The sequence below is a fragment of the Salminus brasiliensis genome, chromosome 8, assembly GCF_030463535.1.
Source record: "Salminus brasiliensis chromosome 8, fSalBra1.hap2, whole genome shotgun sequence".
Lineage (NCBI taxonomy): Eukaryota > Metazoa > Chordata > Actinopteri > Characiformes > Bryconidae > Salminus > Salminus brasiliensis.
In genome coordinates this window covers 14,350,941-14,375,951 of record NC_132885.1, presented here as the reverse complement: position 1 = coordinate 14,375,951, position 25,011 = coordinate 14,350,941, and positions in this window count along the sequence as shown.

Below are 25,011 nucleotides of genomic sequence, written 5' to 3'. Positions count from 1 at the left end.
AGCTGCTTTAAGGTGCACCCATTGCCGAGACAGATGTGCAAATGCAAACACACAGCTTGTCTAATCCCTGTATAGAAGAACTGCCAATGGAACAGGACTCTCTAGAGCAGATAAATCTGAATATATTGGCACCATGCCCAATGCCAGGCGTTGGGCAGTGGAACTGTGTTCGCTGGAATGATGGTCCTCCATCCAGTACTTTTGGGATGAGGTGGGGTGGTGATCATCCAACATCATAGTGTTAGTTGCAGAAGGGAGGTATGCAAAGAGTTCAGGTTAAGTGGAAAAGCCCAGGCAACGTTTCTCTATTTGTGCATACTGTTTTTCTGCTGCCATTAAACATAGGACAATGATTATTCCATACAACTCTATACAACAAGATAGCCACAGCACATACACTTCTGGAGTAAGAAAGATGCAAATCCATACAGTATGTCAACAGCCAGAGGAGTGTCTCTTCTAAAGACAGTCACACAGGAACTGCATTGTCACTGTAATGTGGATTTAGAAAAGACATCAACGTATGTGTAAAGAACCTTTAAGGGAACTCCTGTTTAGCATGTCAGAGCTGAATAGAGACATCAGGTGTACAACTTTGTGGCTCATGGTAAACAGACATGTGGACATAGTCCTACTATCCTATGTCTCCTACTATACATGTACAACTACAGTGTGGTGCATCATAGGGTCAGTTGCAGTGGTGTGGTATGTGAAGAGTGTAGACCATTCAGTGAAAAACCTTTCACAGGCTCAGGTAACATTTCTTGTGTATGCTGTCTTTTTGTCACCATAAGAATTAGTGAAGAAGGCCACAGGTTCTAAGTGTTCTCCATGCTTCTGTATTAATATGCCCATATGACCATGACTGTTGCTATCTGCACTGACACTGCTGGGTTTTGTAAAATCTAAATTCATGTTCTGATATTCAGAGATCAAGACTATTACATGCTTCTTTTCATACCTGAACCGGGTCATTAAGTGTGTTTTTTCTGATAGGTTGGAGATGTATCAAGGAGATCCTTGGTATCTTATCCAGGTTTTTTCTGTAGGCAGTGAATATCTTTGAGTGGCTTTAGCTTAGCTTCAGCTGACTGCATTTGTATAAGTGCTTTTATTATCAATGCAGTTTGTCCTAAATAGAGTGATTTAAGTGACTTACAAAGCTCATAATTTTTTATAATAATATATAATTTTTTTGCTGGCCTGCTGAAGACCAAATGCATACTACAGAATGTGAAGATAGTATCTTTATAAGTGTTATGTCTCTTTCTCAACTGGCAACGTGACAGTAGTGGAAATATAAAGGCAGGAGCAAGTCTGGCCATCATCCACTGTGAGCAGAAGTGGAAGAAGTAGTACACAAGTCCCATACTAGAAAGTAAAATTACCAAAACAAAACAAAATAAATAGGTAAACGTTAACGTATACTCACTTAGAAGTAATACATTTTATGTATTATGAGTTAAATACTTGATTGAGTATTTAAATGAGTATTTAACCCCTTAATGTAGCAAGGTTTATTACACACTAAGGTGTGAGGCTGTTCTTTGGTAATTGAAGTTTATAATAACACGTTCGACCAGCCTGTGGTCCATAGGCTGTTTAAGGGGTGAACAAGTTAATGACATTAATCTGCTATGTGTAATTGTAGAGGTATTAGAAGGGTTCAAAAGTACTTACACTAATACTTACTTAAGTCTGTGGATCTGGAACCAGAAGGACAGGCCTTTACTAATACGCATGCCACAAAAAATGAATTAAGTAAACAGTATTTTAAAGCAGCAGTATGCAAGAATTGGCATTCTTTGCTCATAAGCTCCCCCCACAGCTGGGGAGTGTCATTTACTTTCACACACACTTTAAGGGATACAGAACCCGCATTTGAAGTGATCAAATGTCAACTGACAGGGTACACGGTTAAAAATATAAGTTCCTTGAGGAACTTTTAGGGGTTTTTCAATTTGGAACTGTGGAGGAAGCTCTTAAGGTGTTTTGAAGAACCTTCCAGGAGCCTTTATTGTCTAAAAACCTTTACTTGAAGGTTCTTCAAAGCACCTTAAGAGCATCCTCCAAAAGTTCCTCAAGAAACTTCTACATTTAACAGTGATATGGTAAAATTACAAGATTTTATTATGTTGCACAGCGTTACACAGTTCTTGCAAGGGGTCTCATGTAGCTCCATCAAAGTTGCATAGTGCAGTTAGCAACGTTCCAAAACCTGGAGTGTTAATGACAGATGTTGTTCTCCCTTGTACACATCAGTGGAGCATTTTAAATGATTGGAAAACCTTTATTGTAAGATACAAATGCTACATAAGGTTGAGTAAAGTGACAGACATACTCATATAAAGTACAGATACTTAAAAATATTGCTTAAGTACAGTAACAAAGTACCTCCCACCCCTGACTGTGAGCAACACACACTCTTGAGTTGTTCTCTGTAGTCCCATGGCATCAGCTACAATGTGACCCAGTAGTCGACTCACTGGTGTGATGATCATGAACACACTGAATTTGAACTGTGTCCCTTGTGTCTTACTATGGGGCTGTGAACCAGCCGAGGCTACTGAGGTTGCGGCCATGGCTTTGAAAAAAGGCTGTCGTGCTCTTACGTTAAGGTGGATGTTTTAAAGTTCTTTACTCTGAGGTCAAACTTCTGTGTCTATTTTGTAAATACAATTCCAATTCATGCTCAAGTTCACATGCCAGGCATAGTTTGAGCCGATGTGTATATTCTCTGTGCCAGTTCTACATACTTTTGGAAAGTGACTCATTTCTCAGCATCTTCGTGGTGTTTCTTGCACCACAGTGATCTGTTTTTCCACAGTGGCAAGTTAGCATTTCTCCTGCAATGTGCCCTATAGTCATCTGCTATTATGTTCTGGTCTGGCTGTTGTGAACAGCTCCTTGTTTTGTTCCCACTGCTGTGTCCTCACTTCAGTTAGCTGTGTGCTAGCACTATCTTTGTGCTTGGTAATACAGGCTTTGACATATTTTGATTAACAAATTAACTGGATAGCGCACTCCTGCGTCACGTCTGAGGTTAATTGCAGTTTCTCCAAGAGCTTTTTGTCAAGTGTACCCACTACAAGTATGTCAAGCATGATTTCTGACTGAGAGGCAGCAAACAAACATGTCTTGGCTAATTCGTAGAGTATCTTTGCGTAGACTACTCTTGTGTGGATTCCCTGTTATTAATCATGATTACACTACCATATAGTGCAGCAGTTGCTTCAGTAGCTGAAGTCAAAGTTCTCCAGATTAGGATTTTCCAGTCTTTTTTATTAGGATATGTCATGCTAATTAGCACACATAACTTGTAGGCAAAAACAAAACAAACAAACAAAAATTATATATATATAATTTTCAGGGTTGGGTTTTTGATCAGTTTTTGAGGACAAAAGATCTGTTAGGCAGCATGAGCAAAATTTAGCTAGCATAGCGTTCTGTTGCTGGAAGTGTCTATTCAGAGGGGATTAGTTTTACATGGGGATGTGGAGTAATGTAATTGTACTACAGGTCATCTGTAAAACTTATGACCGATTCACACTGGATAAGAAATCTCATAAATAACTGAAATGGGGGTGGGTACTTGACGTCCTCTCCAAAAACTGTAATGATAACTATTCTTATAACCCACGTATACTACTACTACTACTACTACTACTACTAATACAAATAATAATTGTAGTTTACATAAAGGGTTCTTTAAGGTATGCAATAAAATAAAGGTTCTAACCAAAGTATTTTGATAGATATTTAGTGATATGATATGATATCCACCCACTGTGGAACATTTACATTTACATTTACATTTACGGCATTTAGCAGACGCTCTTATCCAGAGCGACTTACAAAGTGCTTTGCTATTTACACAAGAAAGAAACCTTAGCTAGTTAGAATAGACTAATAATTCAAAAGATACCTCTAAGCTTAGACATTGCTAAATACAATACAATAAGGCGACCATAGAACGGTTGGTGTGGCGCAACAGATAACACCACCACCTACCATTGCGTTACAACAACACCATGTGGGAGACCAGGGTTCTATTCCTGGTCTGGGTGACTATGCTGCGCTACACCAATAAAAGTCCCTGGGCAAGACTCCTAACACTACATTGGCCCACCTCTGTAATACGAGTAACCTTGTAAGTCGCTCTGGATAAGAGCGTCAGCTAAATGCCATAAATGTAAATGTAAATGTAACTCTATTCGTCCAAGTACTCTCGGAAGAGGTGGGTCTTAAGTTTGCGTTTGAAGACAGCGAGCGACTCGGCCGTTCGGACACCCAGGGGCAGCTCGTTCCACCACTTAGGTGCCAGGACAGAAAAAAGCCTTGCCGCTTGTCTTCCGCGGATTTTGAGGGATGGCGGGTCGAGCCGAGCCGTACTTAAAGCTCGAAGGGCTCTTGGTGCGGATCGGCTTTTGACCATTGCCATCAGGTACGGAGGGGCTGGTCCGTTCTTGGCTTTGTAGGCCAGCGTCAGGGTTTTGAATCTGATGCGGGCAGCTACAGGAAGCCAGTGAAGAGAACGCAGCAGTGCAGTGACATGGTTCAATTTAGGGACATTGAAGACGACCCATGCCGCTGCATTCTGGATGAGTTGCAGGGGCCTGATGGTGCGCAGAGGGAGACCAGCCAGAAGAGAGTTGCAGTAGTCAAGTCTGTGAACAAGTGTATTAATATTAGTTTATGACTCACAGTATAAGCTTTCACAAAATGAATGAGCTGCAGCAGTTTTTGCAGAATTAGAACTTGTGCTGGTTCCACTGTTTGGGAGAAGTCCTGCTCCTCCTTGAAGTAAAGATTCTGATTGGTTCTGCTGCAGAGTTTTACTGTTTTCCAGTTCATGCTTATAGGTCAGTTTCAGTGTGGTTTAGGAAGAGGGAATTCCTTTTAATAATAATAGTCATCGTTGAGGACATTGATTCTAAATGTATTTGGTGGGCCGCAGGGCATCATTAGACCCAGTTTAATGTAGTAGTAAAATGTTGCTGAGCCCCACTAAAATCAGGCTGGTAAATAGTCCATTTTATTCTGGATTGCTGAGCAAAACTACGGGACACACCATGGAAATTCTCTACAGACACTACATTTCCCATGACACCCCAAAGTGTTTCCAAAAGCTTATATGGCTAACCCTTTCAGTCAGAGCCAGTAATTATGTAATGGAGTAATGGACATCCGTAAATGTTTAAAAGACAGTCAGCCAGGCAGCAGACAAGGTAATGATAGCTCATAGCTTTATGTTTTGGTTATAGCCACTTATAACTGTATAACATTAGACCACTGAAGCAGAGGCATTCATTAAACTAGCAAAGGCATCAGGTATGATAGCACTGGCTTTATTTATGCTAGATAGTAAAATGAACATTGATTAGATAAACTTGCAAAATGAGTGTCGTGATCTAGCCAATGTGACAGTAAACTACTCATTTTAAAAGCCTGCGTTTCTAACATTAATTTAGGATGTCACCATTTCAGATGTAGTTTTAGGCTGCAAACAAAATATGTAATGCATGTGTGAGAAATATTATTATTATTATTATTATTATTATTATTGGGAATATTATTAGGCTAGCAGAGGGGAACAGCTATGCCCCTCTAAATTCTATGTGCCCCAGTACAAGTGGTCTAGAAACACCTCTGCTGGGCTGCATTAGAATCTTTATCAGTATGTCTGACCCCCCTGCTGTGATGTAATCCTTGATATTAGTCACTCTATTTTTACCTGTACTTGTAATTTTACTACTCATGTTTTTATTGTAACTGTAACAGATTGCCTAACTCTGTTACATGTAGTCTGTTACTAACTTACTCTCATAATTAGACACGTCCCAAGCAAGTTGACCGATGCAGTCACAGCACTAGAAAATCATCATGCAGCTTGTTCTCAAACAGCGCACATGCTAGTCTGTGAACTTAATTCACAACAAAAACAAACACTGAAGCTCTTCTCAATGTTTCTCAAATGCAAAAAAATGAAATAATAAAGAAATCTGTGTTCTTCTCACTGTTATCATCTGTCAAGAGTTCCTAGATGTGAGTCAGTCAGACTGTGTTTACCATCCTGCTACAGTATGTCAGTATGTTAATTTAAGTGATAGCACTGTGTGAATAAGCACAGATCACCTATCAGAGAGAGAAATGGTGAGAGTCACGAATAGAGAGAGAGAGAGAGAGAGAAAGGAGAGATGAGATTGACAGAGAGATTAGAGGAGGACTCTGCTGCTGTCTCTTTGTGTGGTGCCTGTCTGTCAGCCAAGAAGGAAAAGAAAACGCCTCTCGCTCTCTCTTCCTCCCTCTCTCTCTCGTCCTCCCTCCCTCCCTCCCTCCCTCCCTCCCTCTCTCTCTCTCTCTCTCTCTCTCTCTCTCTCTCTCTCTCAGCACTGCTCTGTGTGTCCTTGTCACACTTAAAGAAAGGACTCTTTGCCAAAACTCCCCATTGTGAGCTGATGATTCCAAAGGCGGACACCACAAAACACAAGAGAATTGGTGGGGGTGGAGGGTGGTGGGGCTTAAAGTGAAGCTCTGCTACTCTTCACTCCAAAAGCTCTTCAGTACAGCATTCTATAGACAATCTGCTCTGTGATGTCTGTGTGTTCTTCACTCATCCCTGTCGTTGTCTCACATTGCACACCCCACTGTCCTCCTCTACTGATACTGTGATACAGCCTCAGATTTCAGAATTTCAGTATTTGTTTCTTAGTTCGGGAAGCTCCCAGTCATGCATTTTTAATCTCAGCAGTGTTTGTTTTTGGGTATGGTCTGGCTACCTAACATTCTGTCTCTTACTCTGTGGAATTGCACATTGCTGCTATTTTTAATGCATCAGAAATCTCATGTTTTTCTTGGTTGGCTTGGCTGCAAAGGGTAGAACTGTTTCTGAGTGACTGGATCTTTGTTCTCGTTCATGAAATACAACATGACAATGGCAAATATTTCTAGCCCAATTAATTAGAAATGGTTAGGCCCAGCTTTTTAGGGTATTAATGCAGTCTATTAATAATAATAGAAATGTCAGTAATACAGAATGACTTACACAACACAAATATTGGTGAAGTATCACCATAACAAAGCAGTCTGGTGTAATTAATGTACCAGACTGTACAAATACAGGAAACAAAGGATGTGGCACTCATGAAATTATTTGCATTTGCAATGTAAACAGTGGAATCTAACCATACATCCAATATGCACACTGAGATGCAGCATTTAAAAGGTTAACTCTAAAACCATCAGTGCCAGGGGTAGGGTAGGTTCCATTTTATTCATACCGTCATACTGCCTCGAAAATATTACAGCAATATTCTGTATTAAATGGTGCAGAGAGTAGTGTAAATCAAGTCAAGTCAAGTCAAGTGGGTTTATTGTCATTTCAACTACATACAGAGTACACAGTGAAACGAAACAACGTTCCTCCAGGACCATGGTGCAACATAGACAGTGCATACAAGACACAAGTGCAACACAAACAAACTTTTAAATTGCGCAAGTAGCACAGATGGTTCTTCATTTATGGGGCTTATCCTCTTATTATAGTTGTTTTTTTGCATCAACTTGAATTTCCATTTCAACTTAAATTGTCCAACAGTTACCTTAACTGCTGCACAATTGAACCCCTTAAAATGTCTATGGCCTGCCAGCGAGCCTAAAGTGTTATTACAAACTTCTGTTAGCAAAGAATAACCCCACCAGTTTGTACAGAAGTCGGTATGTAATAAGCTGGCTTATTTGACTCAAAGGTTTAAGTAAGAAGCTGGTGAATGAAGTAGTTCCACAATGTCCTTGTTTTATTTTACTGTTTCCTATTTATTGCAACTTTGATCTTTTAGAATATGAGGTAGGTGTTTGCATGATTTTGTGACTAAAGTTTGTGCTTACATCAGCTAGTGAGATATCTATGTATTAAAGCTTGCTATTGAGTTTTTACCTTGTATCTACTTGTTAGCTTGCTAATGTCAAGTTAACATTGTAAATTTAAGTTAATGTTGTAAATGTACAGACAATGAGAGTCCCAGTTTGAGTAGTTTTGCTTCTGGTGATCATCCGTATCATGAGTGTAAATAAAACACGTCGCTGCTGTAACTTGACAAAAATGTTCCTAGTTGTGTGTAAGTTATGATGAAGTCTGAATTTGAATTTTAGATTATTTCTTGTTCCAATTCATTGAAAGTCATGTATGTTAGTTCATTCATCATGAGACGTCTACACATTTTAAATGGGAGTTTACAAGTTTTCTTCTGCACAGTGCTGATATCCATGTAATACAGTAAGACTGACAAAGAATAATGAGTGTGTGTACATACACTCAAAAACCTGTTTAATAATCTGATTTCTGCGGTTATCAGATTATTTAAGTGGTCATGCATACTCTTAACTAGAGTACTCCCAGATTTCTCAGTCTGTGCTTTCTAGATAATGTATGTTCATATTGTGGCTTGATATGTTAAAAAATTGCAGCATGAAGTTTGGGTTTTACATAACATTTAGGTCACGTCTTATTCTGTGAGATTATTGTCTGCCTGACTCAATTACTGCCTGACTCATTTAGACCTGGAGTTCACCATTATCTGATTACTTAAGTATATGGAAACAAGTTGATTACTGACAACATCTGATGGTCTGTAGTTACCAGTTATGTAAACATGTAAACGCACTCGGAATATGCTCGATTATAGTTTTAGGATTGTGACATTTAGTATTTTGTAGTTAATTTTTTGTCAATTTCATTTTGCGTTTTTTTTTTCTTTGTGCAGTGGAGGAGAAAATAAATGAAAGTCCTGATTGTGACATAACAGCCACCACAGAACATTGGCACAACAATGCCATGCTAACAGGGGTCTTAAGGGGGCCATTAAATATCTAATGAAAAGTAGTGCCGCAGTCATGAGTGTAAACCTTTTTTTAACAGGCTCTAAATGTACACTTAAGTTCAATAAAAAGCCAGTTAGCATTGGTGAAGTATTGCCTTTACCTTTTAATGTGGAAATGGCAGAATTGCCATTTCCATGTACTTATTTCTTCCTATTAAAATATATATGCATTTCATAGCCATGTGGAAATTATGCTAGTCTTTTTTCTTCCAGGGCAAACCATTTGTTAGCTAGATTTGATGTTAACACTGGGCACTGGTGACTCCACTTGACATACTGTTGCTGCTGGTCTGCTAATCACCACTCTGGTGAAAGTGGGTTGTGGCATAATTAGCTTAGTCTATGCTACATTGGTTTCATTTGCTGCTTCAAAATCCTTCTTTCAAACCCAGCCAGAGGAGTGACGTTTATTTGCTTACTGAGCCTTATATTATTCATAGCTGAGTTATTGCTTATTATAAAAGTGCTCCCACCATGTTAAACAGGCTCAGATTCAGCTCCTTAGAGTCCCCCATGCTCACTCTCTCTCTCTCTCTCTCTTCCTATCTCCACTCTCGCTCTATGGCTGACACCGGCTGGCTTTGGGGGGAGTGAGCGACTTGTTAGTACTCTAAGCAACAGCAGGAACAGATGTGTCCCTGACAGTGGATGGATGGTCATGGTCCATCTGGCCAGTGCAGCACTGGACAGGAATGATGAATACAGCTTCATCAGTGAATGGCTGTCATCAATCCAGCGTGGCCACCGTCCACCCTGACAGCAGCCTGCCCCAGGTGGGACTACCCGGAGAGGGACCATTCCAGAATGCAGGTCAATCAGCAGCAGCCAAAGCCAATATTAGCTTTCAATATATAGAACACTATAACGCATTACAGCCTGAAATCAAGTCCACGCTTAGAGAGTGAGAGAGAGTGAGAGAGAGAGCAAAAGAGAGTGGGAGAGAGAGATTGAGAGGGAGCACGACAGAAAGAGATTGAGAAAGAGAAAGAGAGATGAAGAAAAAGTAAATCAGCGAGCTTTGATGTGGACATGGGGTGGCTGCTGTAGATTTATTTGTGCTCAGTCGGTAACGGCGGCGCTTTCTTGGGCGGGGGTGGCTCGCAGGCACAGCGTCTTGGTCAGGAGGATGGAGAATCCAAATGAAATGCACCCCAGCCCGCCAACCCGCCCGCCTCCCCACGTGGCAGTACGGGTAAGGAGAACGATTGGAGAACCGACCTTGCCATGGCCCATTTTGAATATGTTAACAGTCCTCTGTTCCCTTGAACTGTCACAACTTCAAATCGAAGACTTTTAATGCTTTCCCAGAGCGGCTTATAATAAATGTCTCGTGGCATGGCCACTGGACGTTTCACCTTGTTTCCAAAGGCCTGAAGGATCCATATTGGTGCAAAGGATTTTTGTCTTTGTCTGAAATCTCTGCCCCCATGATCGCTTCCTGTCTACTTCCTTTTCCATCCAGAGGGAACGATGAGAAGAATGGAAGACGTGGATTGCGGAGAAGGAAAACAATCGCAGGTATGATTGCCAGTCATAATGAGAAGGGGGGAGTGAGGGGGTGAGGGGGTGTGAGGAGAGAACGGCCAGGCTGGACCTTGATGTCAGTGGTACGAGGACACTTCAGCTTTTGAGGGGCGGTTCAATAGCTCACACACATTTATAAATGGCGATGCTTAGAGCGGTGCTGAAGAAAATGACATGCCTGAAACCCTGAACTGTAGGCAGCACGTAACAGCAGCCCAGGGAAAATATATATCATCAGAATAATCACCAGCAAACATGGGAAACAAGCTTGCATATACACGAATCTTTCTTTTCTCCCAAAGCAGGTGATGCCTCTGCACTCTGTCACTCCTTGTTAATGCTGAATCAAACAGAAGCAACAAGCCTTATTCAACCTGGCAGCTGGAAAAGAGAGATTTTTTTCGGGGAAAATCAGAATTAGAACCGTCACTCTTTGCATCTGACAAATATTTTATGATTTGATTGCTCATGCCAGCACTATTTTCAGCTTGTGCACTGGTAGACCTCAACCTCAATTAGATGGATATGTACAGTAGATGGGCATCTGCAAAAACGCCCATCTGTTTTTTACTAAAGGGAAAAAAGGTGGTATTTGTATAGTATACAAACACAGTTCTCCTACTCTCTGTCAGTCTAATGTGTATACAGGGTGCTATGTTAACTCATAGCTTTACAAGACAGTACAATGTGGTGTAGGGCTACACAGTATTGGAAAGAACATACATTATATTGTATATTATACATTACACATTTTTTCTGTTGGAGTAAAATAAATTATATTGTGCAGATATTATGAGAACAGGGCAGGTTTTCCCTTTGAGAAAAGTTGCAGCATGACATGCCTGATATCATTTTGACATTGTGCCTGACATTGCACATCCTGCAATAATGCGCACATTGCAATGGCAGTGCTAAAACAATATATTGCGCAGCCCTACCCTAGTGGCACATCATTCCCTTCTTTCCGTCCAGTTTACACATTCATAGGCAGAGATCTGCGCTCACAGAGGTTATTTAGAATGTGTAGCGTTATAGGGAAGAACTCAAGCTGACCAGCTGTTTCTAGCCAATATAAGCGCCCTGACGAATCCTTAACTGGAGCTTAGTGTGTCCAGCAATGTGCTGTGTTGTTTAAACTACCTGCTTCTCTCTGTGGTAAAGACTGTGGTGTAAATTTCATCTCCAGTGTGCTCTTGGTTGTAGAAACTGTGAGTAAAGGAGAAATGGCTCTACACTCTTGATGCTCAAAATGCTTGAAATAGTTCTTTGAGCAATGTCAAAGAAGAACCACTTTTGGTTCATCAGTTCTGTAAAGGACCTGTAAATAGAATCTATAATAGAGACGTGTGAGCGAGAAGAAAATTTTAAATAATAAATTTGACACATTTCTATTACAATTTTTTTTCTTTATGGAACAAAAAGTGGTGTTTCAGTGGCACCACTCAACACATTAAAGCTTGTGGTGGAACTACATGACTCCATCTATATGTGACTCCACCTCGTTCAATCAACATGGAGGAGAACTTAAATACCAAGCTAACTGAGAAACTCGAGCAGCTTATACTATTACTATGATTATTAATCATGATACTGATTTGAGATCATATCGTCCAGCACTAGGTGGAACCCAGTAAAAAACAAAATCACTCATAGGTCTCATTTAAACATATTTGCTAGCATTAGAAAAGGCACATACACCAGGCATAATGCACTACATACACAACTAAGGAGAACAAATAAGCTGTAAGGCATTAATGTCTAACAGCTCATCTATTGCAACCTAGAAAGTGTAAATATCTGTGGTACTGAACCTTTAGTGGTTAATTAACTATAAACACTATACTCTCAATACAGCTGTTTCTGTTTGCCAGTGGCTGCAGTGTCTGTTATAAATAGCTTTGCCATATGTAGTAAGCTGTCAAGAAGACTATAGAGAAACAAGTGCCCAGATGACCTCGTGGAGAGCTGGATTCCCAACTCTTATACATATTTATTGCCGTGATTCACCTCTAGTCTTGTTGACAGCAAGACTGAGCTTTGAAAGCCAATCCACACTCGAGGTGTGCTCCACAGACTAACATCCCATGTTAAAACTGTCCCTGCATTTATGTTTTAATGCTTAAAATATTAAGTTTGAGTTTGTGGTCTGTTGGTACTGCTGATCACTGTTGCACAAAAAAAGAGAGACGTTCTCTTTTCACTTTTTGATGTCATTTAAATCTTGCAGTTCACCCTTACATTGTGTTAACATTTCATGATGAATAGACCAATAGAATGCTCCAAAATGACCTGTATTAAGTCTTTTTGCATTGATTTCCATTGAAAGTTAAGAAGGTTTTTTCCTTTGGGTAAAAGTTGGCGTTTCGGAGATAGAAGGTTTTTGCGTGACAGCAGCGATATATTATCCCCCTTTGTCTGCATCACTCTGTGTTGTCTGCATTCGCAGTCAATGGTTATGCACACTGTAATTAGACATAGTAAACAGAAAACCAGACATCTTCCGCTAACAATGCAGAACAATGCGATTCGGTTTGGACAATGAATGGGGCCTGGCCCACATCCAGAAACTTCTGTTATCCTGCCTGTCGGCCAACAGAAATGCAGATGTGTGAATGCGTCTGGATATTAATACAGCAAATTAACATTTGAGATAATCGGAATAGCAGCCTTGACGTGTTAATGTTTAATTCAAGGCAACAAACTGTGGATTGTCTGAAAATGAGGAATGTTTCATTGTATTTTTATCTCAAAATTCCAGGGTTCTTCTATAGCCTGCTGGATGCAGAATGCGCTGTGGCAATTGACTATATATTAATTAATAACCAGCGATCGTTCATTCAGTGCAGTCTTCATCATATCTCACACCAACACACATATAATGACTTAAACGGGGGACTTAGGAGGAGGATAATTCTATATGGAATTTCCAGGGGTTTTAATGGGCAGGCATAAGCCAGAGTTATTAAAGTGTGACAGATGCAATCAACAAATTATCATTGTTGAGATTCCATATGGTGCGCAATCCATGATCTGTTGCTGTTTATCTGAGGGGTGAGAGAGCGAGGCAGAAAGAGAGAGAGAGAGAGTCAGTGAGGCTTGAGCCAGAGAGCTGGTTTTGTACATTTTTGCTGCCCTGTCGTTTTCTCAGCAGGGTGTCTCTTGGGAAAATCAGGGCTGAGGGGGAGCAGAGAGGGAGAGAGAGAGAGAGAGAGATGAAGAAGGGAGGGCTTGGCAGTTACATAGCACCAGCAGCATGTCTCTAAACAGAGAGACAGTCAGCCCTGCATGCCAGCCGCATGTGATTAGCACATATTCACTTAACACCGTGTCTGATAGCATTTAATGGCTCGGAGTGTATGTGTGTTAATGACACTGGCCACTCGAACATGTGTGAATGTGTATGGGTGTGTGTGTGTAAGTGTGTGCATGTGCATGGGCAGATATGTGTTTGTTTTTAGGTAAGTTTTCAGGATGGAAATGTCCTGACTTTGCCTCAAGAAATCAAGGTTAACTCACAATGACAGGACTTACAGAATGGGCCTGGCTGTGTAAAGTGCTTCTCACAAAAGCTGCATGTTTCATTTGTTTGAAGCTGAAAGGGCAAGCCATTTCTTCACTGTTACTGACGTTAGGTTAAGTGTAGGTTTAGGCTTAGGAAATTTGTCATACAATGGAGATATTTACATATTATATATAATAGCTTACATATGGGGCATAGGCACTCACCGATGCATTTACTAGTAAGACCAATACTGGATAATGCCTCCTTTTGCTGTCAAACCAGCCTCAATTCTTCGTGGCATGAGGTCCATGAGATGCTTTGAGATTCTAGTCCATGTTGACATTGTTGCGTCACTTAATTGCTGCAGGTTTGGCAGAAGCACGTTCATGCTGCAAATCTCCCGTTCTGCCACATCATCAAGATGTTCTACTGGATGCAGATCCGGTGACTAAGAGGGTCCCTGAGGAACACTGAGCTCATAGTCATGTTCATGAAACCAGTTTGAGACCACTTTTGCTTTGTGATATGGTGTATTAGCATGCTGGAAGTAGCTGCTAAAAATAATGGGTACATTGTGGCCTTAAAGGGATGCACATTCTTAGCAGCAATACTGAATTCTATAGCACTCAAGCGATGATTGATTGGTAGTAATGGGACCAACATCTGGTTGGGTTCATGGTTTCAAGCTGTTGGCACCAAATTTGGACCCTTCCATCTGTGTGCCTCAGCAGAAATTGGATTCATCAGCCAAGGCTACGTTTTTCCAGTCTTTAACTCTCCAGCTTTGTTGAGCCTGTGCTCACTGCAACCTCAGCTTTCTGTTCTTGGCTGACAGAAATGGAACCTAGTCTGGAAACCAGCAAACATCAGCAAATGCTGCACTACCTCTGTTGAGAATCCCAAATGCTCCAGTTGCTGCATGTTTGTGGGTGTTTCTGCCTTCAGTTTTGTCTTCAGTCAGGGAAAAGCTGTTGAATTGGGTTATTGTGAGGCGACTGTCAATTTATTTCTTTGGCTTAAGAACGTCTTTGGTTTCTTTTGCTGTATGGTTTGGGTCATTATTCAGGTAAACTATGAAATATAAGAAATATGAAAGTATAGCTCTTTACACTGTCCCCCATAGTTAATATTCAGGCTAAAGCGGGGGTGACCTCAAGGATCTTATGTACTTGATTCACACAAATATTTTCTTCTAATAGAACAGTATATTGTAAAAAACTTAAATGTTTGATGCAAGTTTCTTTAGCTTTAGCTAGACGTTCGAGTGTAGTCAGTTTTCATAACGTTTTAGATAATGAATTTCAGTTTGGTAAACAATACAGCATATGTTTAGCTCACTCAATAAGTAAACAAATAAACAAACAGTGTATGTGGTTTCTGTGGTTGTTATAAAACAAGCTATAATTAATTGTTCTAACATACATTTTTACTGCCTTCAACTCTCCAGTTTCTGTGAGCCTGTGCTCATTGCAGCCTCAGCTTTCTGTTCTTGGCTGATAGAAATGGAACCCAAAATCGCCTTCTACTGTTGTAGCCCATAGGTCTCAGGATTTGATGTGTTGTGCCTTCTGAGATGCTTTTCTGCTCATCATAATTGTACAGATTGGTTACCTAAATTACTGCAGACTGTCAATTTCAACCAGTTTAACCATTCTTTGTTGAGTTCTCTCATCAACAAGCTTTTTCCGTTTGCAAAGCCGACGCTCACTGGATGTTTTTCCTTTATTGCACCATGCTGAGTAAACTAAAGAGCCCTGTTATACATCAACAATTATAGAAATACTCAAACCACCCTTTCTGGCAACAACAGTTATACTACACTCAAAACCACTGAGTTCATTACCTGCTGGTTGTATTTTTATGATTGTATTAATTGCACTGTTGCCACTACTGCCATGATTGGATGATTAGATAATTCCTGATTAATTACTTAGTGAGAGTATATTCATAACCCCATGTACCAACACTGTATAAAAACAAACTCTGTGTGTGTGTGTTTAGGTGGGAGGGGTGGGGTGGTGGTGGGGAGTGGTGCGCGTGTGTGTACATGAGGACAGACAGGCCTCATAGTTTGCAGTGGCGGTTGAAGAATGGTTGTGTCTCTGTGCTGATCTCTGCATGCTCCTCAAAGCCTCCCTGAAACTGACAGTAATCCGCTTTTACTCAGAGAGACTGACAGTCGAGCGCAGCACAGACCAACCCAGCCGCAGTGTCACGCCACATACTGCACATCACACACTGACCGCTGTCTCTCACAAACAACAAGTACCGCATCACTCACACTTTGTACTGACACACACACACTTACACTTACACATGCATTCACACACACCTATATATAGTATGTACATACTCCAGTACTACTCTCATTACGTTTGCTGTTCAAATGAGTGGACAGCTCTGAAGCATGAAGCAGAAGACTGGAGGTTGGATGGCCATTCTAACCGATCAGTGACCCAAGCTTAAGTATGCAACAGTGAGATCAAGTCACTAAGCGTTCCCGCAGTTATGTTAAGCCTTAGAAATCTTAAATTCTGATTGTTGCGGTGTTATAATTACGTTGTAATTACGTAATATTACATAAGTGATGATGGAATAAATTACTCTCACATTCTGTATTTGTGAATTTGAAACATCTCTTCTACTTGCAAACAGATATACAACTTCAGCTTTAATTCAAAAGGTTTCACAAACAAATTGCATCAACCATTTTACATAGTCCCTTCATTTTCACTGGCTCAAAAGTAATTGTACAGATGACCGTAATTATAAATATAAGGGAATTATTTTTAATACCTGGGTATTATGATGACTGACTGAGGTCTGGAACCAATGGACATTGCCAAATGTAATATTTCCCCTGTTGAGAATCTTCAGTTTCTCCAGTTGCCCCTTTTTTGGGTCTTTTTGGTCCTTCTGTTTTGTCTTCCGTCAGTGAAAAGCTGCACAGTAAGGTTAAGGGGAGGTGGCTGCCATTTAAGAACATTACATTCCTTGGCCTTAGGAAGCTCTTGGGCTGCTTTTACAGTATGGTTTGGGTCATAATCCATCTGTACTGTGAAATATCATCTCATGAGTTTTGGCAAACTCAAGCATTGTATTTCTGATGTAGTTGATCCACACAAATATTTCAAGTTAAGTGAACTTAAATGTACGAGACAACCAGCTGGGCACCAGAATTCTTGAACTCGAACTTAGTTTAGTCAGTCAGTAAAGGATTTCTCCTAAGGAAACAAATAATTTTGTAGTAATTCTACTTTACATATGGGAATAAACTGCTTTACAAATCTTAATGAATATTTAAGCAATTTAGCTGCAGCTCATTTACTCATGTTTTCAACTCAGTATGTACTGTTGGGGTCGTAAAGGGTCGTAATCAGTTACTTTATCTTTTTAAGGTAGTGTGACTTTAGTAGTGTGATTTTTCACACTGTGATGTCCCCAAACTAAAGGAAGGATAAGGTAACCTGAGGTAGTCGTATAGTTCTTAGACTATATGATTCTTAGACGAATATGATTTTCTACAGGAAGTGATGCTGTAACTGAAGCGCTACAACGCCTAGAGATTTTATTTATCCCTACAGAGCTGAACCTGGAATTAGTAATGTCAGGTCAAAGCTTAACAACTTTGTGATTTTATTGGTATAGCATGACTGAGCCACAGGTACGTACTGAAAGAGCAGTGGTTAAGCAGACACTCAGAAAAATTAAAAAACACCTCGGGTTCAAATCTGCAGAAGAAACTCAGGAAAGTTGAACATAATGAAACAAATTAGGAGTATTAGCTTGTAGAAAAAAAACAATCAGAGAAAAGCGAATGTAACAGATATCCCAGCTCCCATTTAATGTGCAAACGAGGAACTTCCTAATGAAATTTCCATGAACACAGAAGGTCACATTGTTAAAGAGCTGAGTTTAGGTAAAATGCTGTGCAACTAGCTGCCTTACCTTTTAAGGCTCTCTCTCCCTCTCTTACACACACATACACACACACACACATGCAGCACCACAAATTGGAAATCCAGAGGAGATCATCTGTGAAGAACAAGCTGAAGTGTGAAAGAGAGAAATAGCAACCTGCTTCTCTCTCTCTCTCTCTCTCTCTCTCTCTCTCTCTCTCTCTCACTCTCTCGCTCTCGCTCTCTCTCTCGCTCCCTCTCTCTCTGAAAGCATTTTAGGTGGATGCACAGGATGGTTTAGTAGAGGTGACAGTTTGTAGTCACTATTGCCTTAAGGAATATGAAGTGTCGTACTTGTCTCAGTCAATTTAACGATCTCTCTGTTAGCAGAGCAAATGAGAAGAATAAAATCATCAATCAGTTCTACTGAAGTCTCTGAAACAGACTGACACTTTTGGAGATCACTGGTAGTGTACTCAGACGCATGAACATAATTACAAGGTGAATGAGAGTCATTACAGGGAAATTAAACCAAACCATTACTGAACCAACATGTAAGCCCAGATACTGATAATACAAGAAAGCTATTCAGTGGAAGGGCACCCAGAATAGCAGCTTAGATTTGTCTAATTTGTGTCAGCATTCTCTAAGTACGAGTCTTTCAGTTTACCCTTAGAAGTCACAGTTATTGTGGGTGAGAACAAAAGCACAGAGTAATTTCACCTGAGTCTTCTTCCTTGTAGCTTCTTAAAAGAAGAACATAGAGTCTATTGAATTGGAGAATTATGAACTTTTGACATCAACTTTAGAAATGGTCATAATATTTTATTATGATCTGAGTTTGATGGAAAGTTATTGTTGGGGTAACAGTTTTTTGTTTTGTTTTGTTTTTGTGAACAGAAAAGATTAAAGTAAAAGTCCCAGATTTGTAAATCTAATATCTAATAATCTAATAATGTATTTGCTGAATATCTTAAGTTATTAGATAATAACTAAATATAATTAGTAAGTCTGTGATTTACTGGGGGAAAACATGTGAAGATATGATGTTGCAAGCCAATTTACAACCCTGTTATTTTGCCTCAGAATTTTTTTCTAACTGCCACTGATGTGGCATTTCTCTCTGAAAGAAACTCTCTGAAGAAAGCTCCGGGACCCCAGCTCCACCGGCTCCCCAGCTAACAGATGTCTGTGCCGGCCAAGAGTGATGAGGGGAGGGAGCACTGTCAATTGTGTTCTCTCTGACTCTAGTTGCTGATGGCAAACAAAACCTTGATGGTAACAAAAACACTATAATGACTGTTGCTGTCTTCTCGATGTGTCCTCTCAGTGTGATATGCTGATGATATGCAAGCTGAAGAGATTGTAGCCAGGTTAGCTTTTAGCCTTGCCCCCACTTGCTTTCCTGGGCTTGGCTTTTGTCAAGATTTACAGGTAAAAACAATCGCTAGTTCTTTCCCTTCTGATGTGTGTTCAGCTCCAGTTTGGTAGTCATCTGAGGTATTCAGTTTGTATTCAGGAGCGAATGATAAAGAGACGAGATAGTAAAAGGATTAGTGCTGATCCCTGTTTGTCTCTAAGGCTTTTGCTTTGTTGCGTCTGGTGGTGATGTGCTAGTCTCCAGTATCAACAACACAGTATTTTCCGATCGCTGTCACATTTTACTGCTTTACTAGCTTTGACTAGGGCTTTCACTAGTGGTGGGTGTTCGAACATTTTGGGGGCACAATTGTTACAAAATAGTTTTGGTTTGGTTGTGCTGGATTTTCGTAAAGGAAAACACAACTGTGTTTGAGATTCACAGTATATAACTTCAATGCACCAAACTCTCATTATTTAACTATGCCAAGGACAATTCAGTCTGACCCTAACATTTACCTTAACTCTCCCAAACCTTAATTATCCAAAATCTGACATTAGTTTAACTGTGCTGGGCATTTATTGCATTAAATGGTATAGTTAACATAACTCTGAAGTTATCTATATAGTATCAGTGTCAAAAGCCTTTATCGCTTGCTGAGCTTGTTCTGTATTTCTTGCCCTCCAGACAGGCCTTCTGATCATAAGCAGAGAGAGCGTTCTTACATAGTTTGTTGTGGCAAATTTTGGTGTGCTTTGATTTTTTTGTGAAAATCAAGTTAGAAAATGCTCCAAATTTACAAATTAGTTAACTGTAAAAAAAAAAAAACTCAGTAAAATTCTGGCTATCACTGAACAGTACATATAAGAAAAGCACAGACCTGTTTACACCAGAAACCACACAGCATGATCGAGAAGTGTTTCTGCTTTGTGTTTATTCACTCCAGTCTCTCACGTGTGAAACGATGCGGGAGTATATCTTCTGTGGGCTTCCTGAGTCAAGTGGCATCGAAATTTATACAGGCCTGCTGTTGTTGCAGTGAGTGCCTCGTGGACGGTTTAAAGGGCCACACTGATTAACACAGGAGTGCACTGCATGTGGTGTGGAGCTGCTTCTGATTTAAAATGTGCTTCACTTTACACAGCTGCTCGCTTGTGGGAAAAAAGCTCAAAAACACACTTCAAGGAGGCTTTACACTCATCTGGTCATGAGGACATCATGGTCATGAGTCTTCGTCTTCTTCTTCTTGCCTCGAGATGTAGACTAGACAGAGTCAAAGTAACATCGAAACTGAGACAAGACCTAGATCATTCATACCGAGACCAGATTAGTGTACTATAACACTAAACTAAACACTAAACACTAAACTCCACCACAGATCTGACCATTCAAGGCATGGACTCCACAACACCTCTGAAGACGTCCTTTGGTATCCAGCTGATCCTTTAAGTCCAGGAAGTTGTGAGGTGGGGCCTCCATGAATCACATCAATGAGCCATAGAAGTCCATGACCCCGTTGCTGGTTCACCGGTTGTGCTTTTTTGGACCACTCTTGGTAGGTACTGACCACTACATACCAGAAAATACCCACAAGCCTGATGTTTTTGGATTTGCTCTGACCCAGATGTCTAGGAATCAAAGTTTGACCCTCGTCAAAGTGGCACAGAAGGTTCACTTGCTGCCTAAAATATCCACCCCTTGACAAATGCCACTGTAGATGAAGATAATCTGTGAATCTCTGTGGAACCAGAAATGGTTCTTCTATGGCCTTGCTTTTTAGGAGTCTACCAAAGGCCTTAAGCATATGAGACGTTCAAACACTCTTAGTCTGTTTAACTACTGTTTAAGTTGCCATAGAGTAAAAAACTCCACAAGAAGACCAGCAATGTATCTACCAGGTAGCCATATGCTCTCTCTCTCTCTCTCTCTCTCTCTCTCTCTCTCTCTCTCTCTCTCTTTCTCTCTCTCTCTCTCGCCGATAATAGCCCGATGCTTGCGGCAGCAGAAGCGAATGTTGCGGTACAGGTCATTCTCTCCTTCTGCATCCCCCTTTTTTTCTGCCAGTGCTGGCGACGCTGGCCAATCGCAGGCATTTAGATGGTGAGCATGGTGCTAGCAGGGGTCCCAGGTAGCGTGTCCCAAACATACAGCGCTCGGCAAAGAAGCAGCAAGAGGCACAAACTAACAATGGCAGCACTGGTGCAGTTTTTTTTTTTCCCCTTTCTTATATTTATAGCGCCCAGCAGGTGTGAGACACTGTGTTCTCTGCGGCCCTGCAACACCCCATGGCTGTGGGGAGTGAGAGAGAGGGATAGAGAGGGAGAGAGGGAGAGAGAGAGAGGGTGGGAGGGGGAGGGGGAGGGGGCAGCTGCCGGCTGGGATTAGATACCTGAACCCAATCTTGAGGAGCAGTGGGCTCCAGCCGTGCTAAAGTGTTTTCTGGAGAATTTCTCATGTTCGCCCGCTAGCTGATTACTTCCAGATTTTAGTTCTGCTCCGGCGGAGATGAGCTGCACAGCGCACGTTCTGTCAGTCGTGGTTAAGATGCAGTTTGACACACAAGCCGCCCTAAGATGTGCTCTATAATCACGCTTAAAGGAAGAGGAAGAAGAAAAAAAACACAACAGTTCCACCATCAAATCACCAATACAAAAATAGACCTGACGCTAAATCAAAAGTATCAGACTCCGCTCTTAAAAATAAAGACACTGAAGTTCTAACCGTTCTCTGAGCAATGCCATAAGAGAACCACTTTCGGGTTTCATGAAGAACCATGTGTGAAAAACCGTTAAACTGGTGAAGAACCTTTACATCAAATGAAAGTTCTTTAGACCTTTAAAAGGTTTTTCCCTCTCAATGCCACAGAAGGACCACTTTTGGTTCCATGAAAAATAAAGTCTGTAATGGAAATGTGTGACTGAGAAGAACCTCCTAGTTGTTACTTCAGGTGAAGGTTCTTTAGACTCAGTAACATAGAAGAACCACTTTTGGTTAAATGAAAAAATGTTTGTAATAGAGATGTGTAGAGAGTGTGAAGAACCTTTACATCAAGTGAAGGTTCTTTGGCACTTTAAATAGTTCTTCTCACTCAGTGCCATAGAAGAAACACTCTTGGTTTGTACTTTTGTAATGTATTAAAAAGGTTCTTTACACTCCACTTTTGGTTCTATGAAGGACCTTGTAGATCATTGAGATGTGTAATAGTAAAGAACCTTTATATTGTTACTGAAAGTGATGTTTTTTGGACTTTCCTCACTTTCACATTTTGCTATTCCAAATTAAGGAACCAGAATTGAGTGATGTGATGTGAGTGAAGTCACAGAAGCACCTTTATTTTCGAGAGTGTAGCGCAGTCTGATGAGAAGTGGAGCTGTAGACTGAACGTGTGTTTGCTACATGGGCACACACACTGCCTGTGTACACTGATCATGCCAACTGGGACACGGTCCCACTTCTATCAGAACTCGTTTTACAGTGTGTGCGTGGCCTGGGTGGGGTGGGGGGTGGTGTGGGGCTGTAATTAATTAAGGAATAAAATTTATTGAACCACAATACATTCTCTAAAACAGACATTTCCTCTAACCTCCTCTTTGTAGCAATACAGCAGTATCTAAGTAAAACAATTAATACAGCTTCATCTCCAGCGCTTCGGCTGTCAAGAAGTGGAGACGCTGTCTGTAGTGAAAAACGTCTCGCTGCAGTCTTTGGTGCTTAAAGTTGGGAGACGGCGGCTAAAGCTGTCATGTGGGAGCGGAATCAAAGGGAATGGGCGATATCTATTTCAGATGTGACAGGACTAGAGAAGAGTGCTTTTCTCAAGCTTGCTTTGTGCTCTCTCTCTCGCTCTCTCTCTCTTTTTTTTAACAAATGTCAGTTCTGCTCTTTTTACTTTCACTCATTAACCTTGCTTGTTCTTCCACTTCATGGCCCTCCTAATACACCCCCTCACACACGCATAAGACTTCCAATCCCTCCTGGGACTCCGCACAGAATGGAGAAGTTGGTTAATCATATACCCTTAAGCTCTCTGAATTTTCAGTCAAGAGTAGACTTTCTCTCTTTCACTCTCTCTCTCTCTCTCTCTCTCTCTCTCTCTCTCTCGCTCTCTCTCTCACGCTCGCTGTCTTTCACTCAATAATTTCGCTAATTAGATTATCATTTTTGCACACTTGTGTGTCCACATATCCCGTTTATTCAGGTCCTCAGTGAAATTAATTTGACCACTGTCAGGCTAATTGGCCACAGGGAATCAAAACACCAGTGATCGTATTACTAACAAAGCCTTTCTTGTAGAAAAAGGAACGTTAAAACATGTCTGATTCAAGCTTTAAGACCTTTCGGTAACATTTGATTTGAACGCTACCTTCATACACGTTTAATAACACCATAATAACACCTTAATAACACCCAGCAGTGAATAAAGTATGTATAAAGCAATGCTTGAGTATTTATGAACAGATTGTGATAGCAATTGCAAAATGACAAGGTTTTTATGTAGTAATAAATGAGGTTGTGTTGATATAGGGACCCTTAATCCAAAGCAGTGGACGTTCTGTCTATTTCTGACACTATTACAAAGCATCATGACCAAGTAATGGATCATATTAAGCCCTATTTGGACAGGATTCATTTTATATGGGGATGGTGATAAGTACTGATTAATACTGAATTTTTAGCTTGAGAATTTGCTCATGTTGATAATACATATGTATGATAAGGTAAGATAAGATAAGATAAGATAATCATTTATTAGTCCCACAGTGGGGAAATTCTCAGTGTCACAGCAGAAAAGAGATAGCAAGACACTCAGATGCAAAAACGAAGATAAATTATAATAATACACAATATAAATAATAGCAGTAAAAGGCAATAACAATATTATTTACTGATTATTTACAGGTAATTGCAAATGACTCTATAAATGTATGCTATAGGCTATGCTACACTATAATTTGCTTAAAGCTGTCAGAAGTGTTGTACTTCTGATGAGTCCTTTGGTTTGTCTTTGAGATTTGACTGAGGTTTGCCACAGACTTGAATGACTGAAGGTATCTGTCCCATGCAAAATGAAACTAAATGGAATAAAAACGCAACAGCGTTTTCACTGGACACAATGAAAGATTCACACAGGATTAATACAACCTGCGGTTCTTTTTATGGCTAGTTTTACAGAAGGTAAAAGAAGCTAAAATCTGTACTGATGTGGGAGCACACAGCCCATAAAAAGGTTCTTTAGACTCAGTAACATAGAAGAACCACTTTTGGTTAAATGAAAAAATGTTTGTAATAGAGATGTGTAGAGAGTGTGAAGAACCTTTACATCAAGTGAAGGTTCTTTGGCACTTTAAATAGTTCTTCTCACTCAGTGCCATAGAAGAAACACTCTTGGTTTGTACTTTTGTAATGTATTAAAAAGGTTCTTTACACTCCACTTTTGGTTCTATGAAGGACCTTGTAGATCATTGAGATGTGTAATAGTAAAGAACCTTTATATTGTTACTGCAAGTGATGTTTTTTGGACCTTCCTCACTTTCACATTTCACTATTCCAAACAAGCTTCTTTAAGGAATCAGAATTGAGTGATGTGATGTGAGTGAAGTCACAGAAGCACCTTTATTTTTGAGAGTGTAGCGCAGTCTGATGAGAAGTGGAGCTGTAGACTGAACGTAAAGCTATGAAGCTACTTGAACTTCTACAAACAGAAACGGACCACTTCCGAGCAATTTCATGCACACATGCACGCTACCCAACAACAACAACAACAAAAAACACACCACACAGCTGCTGCGTATTTCATTTTGTTGCTCACAAATGGGGTAAGGCCTCAGTCCATCTCTCTGCCTGTTC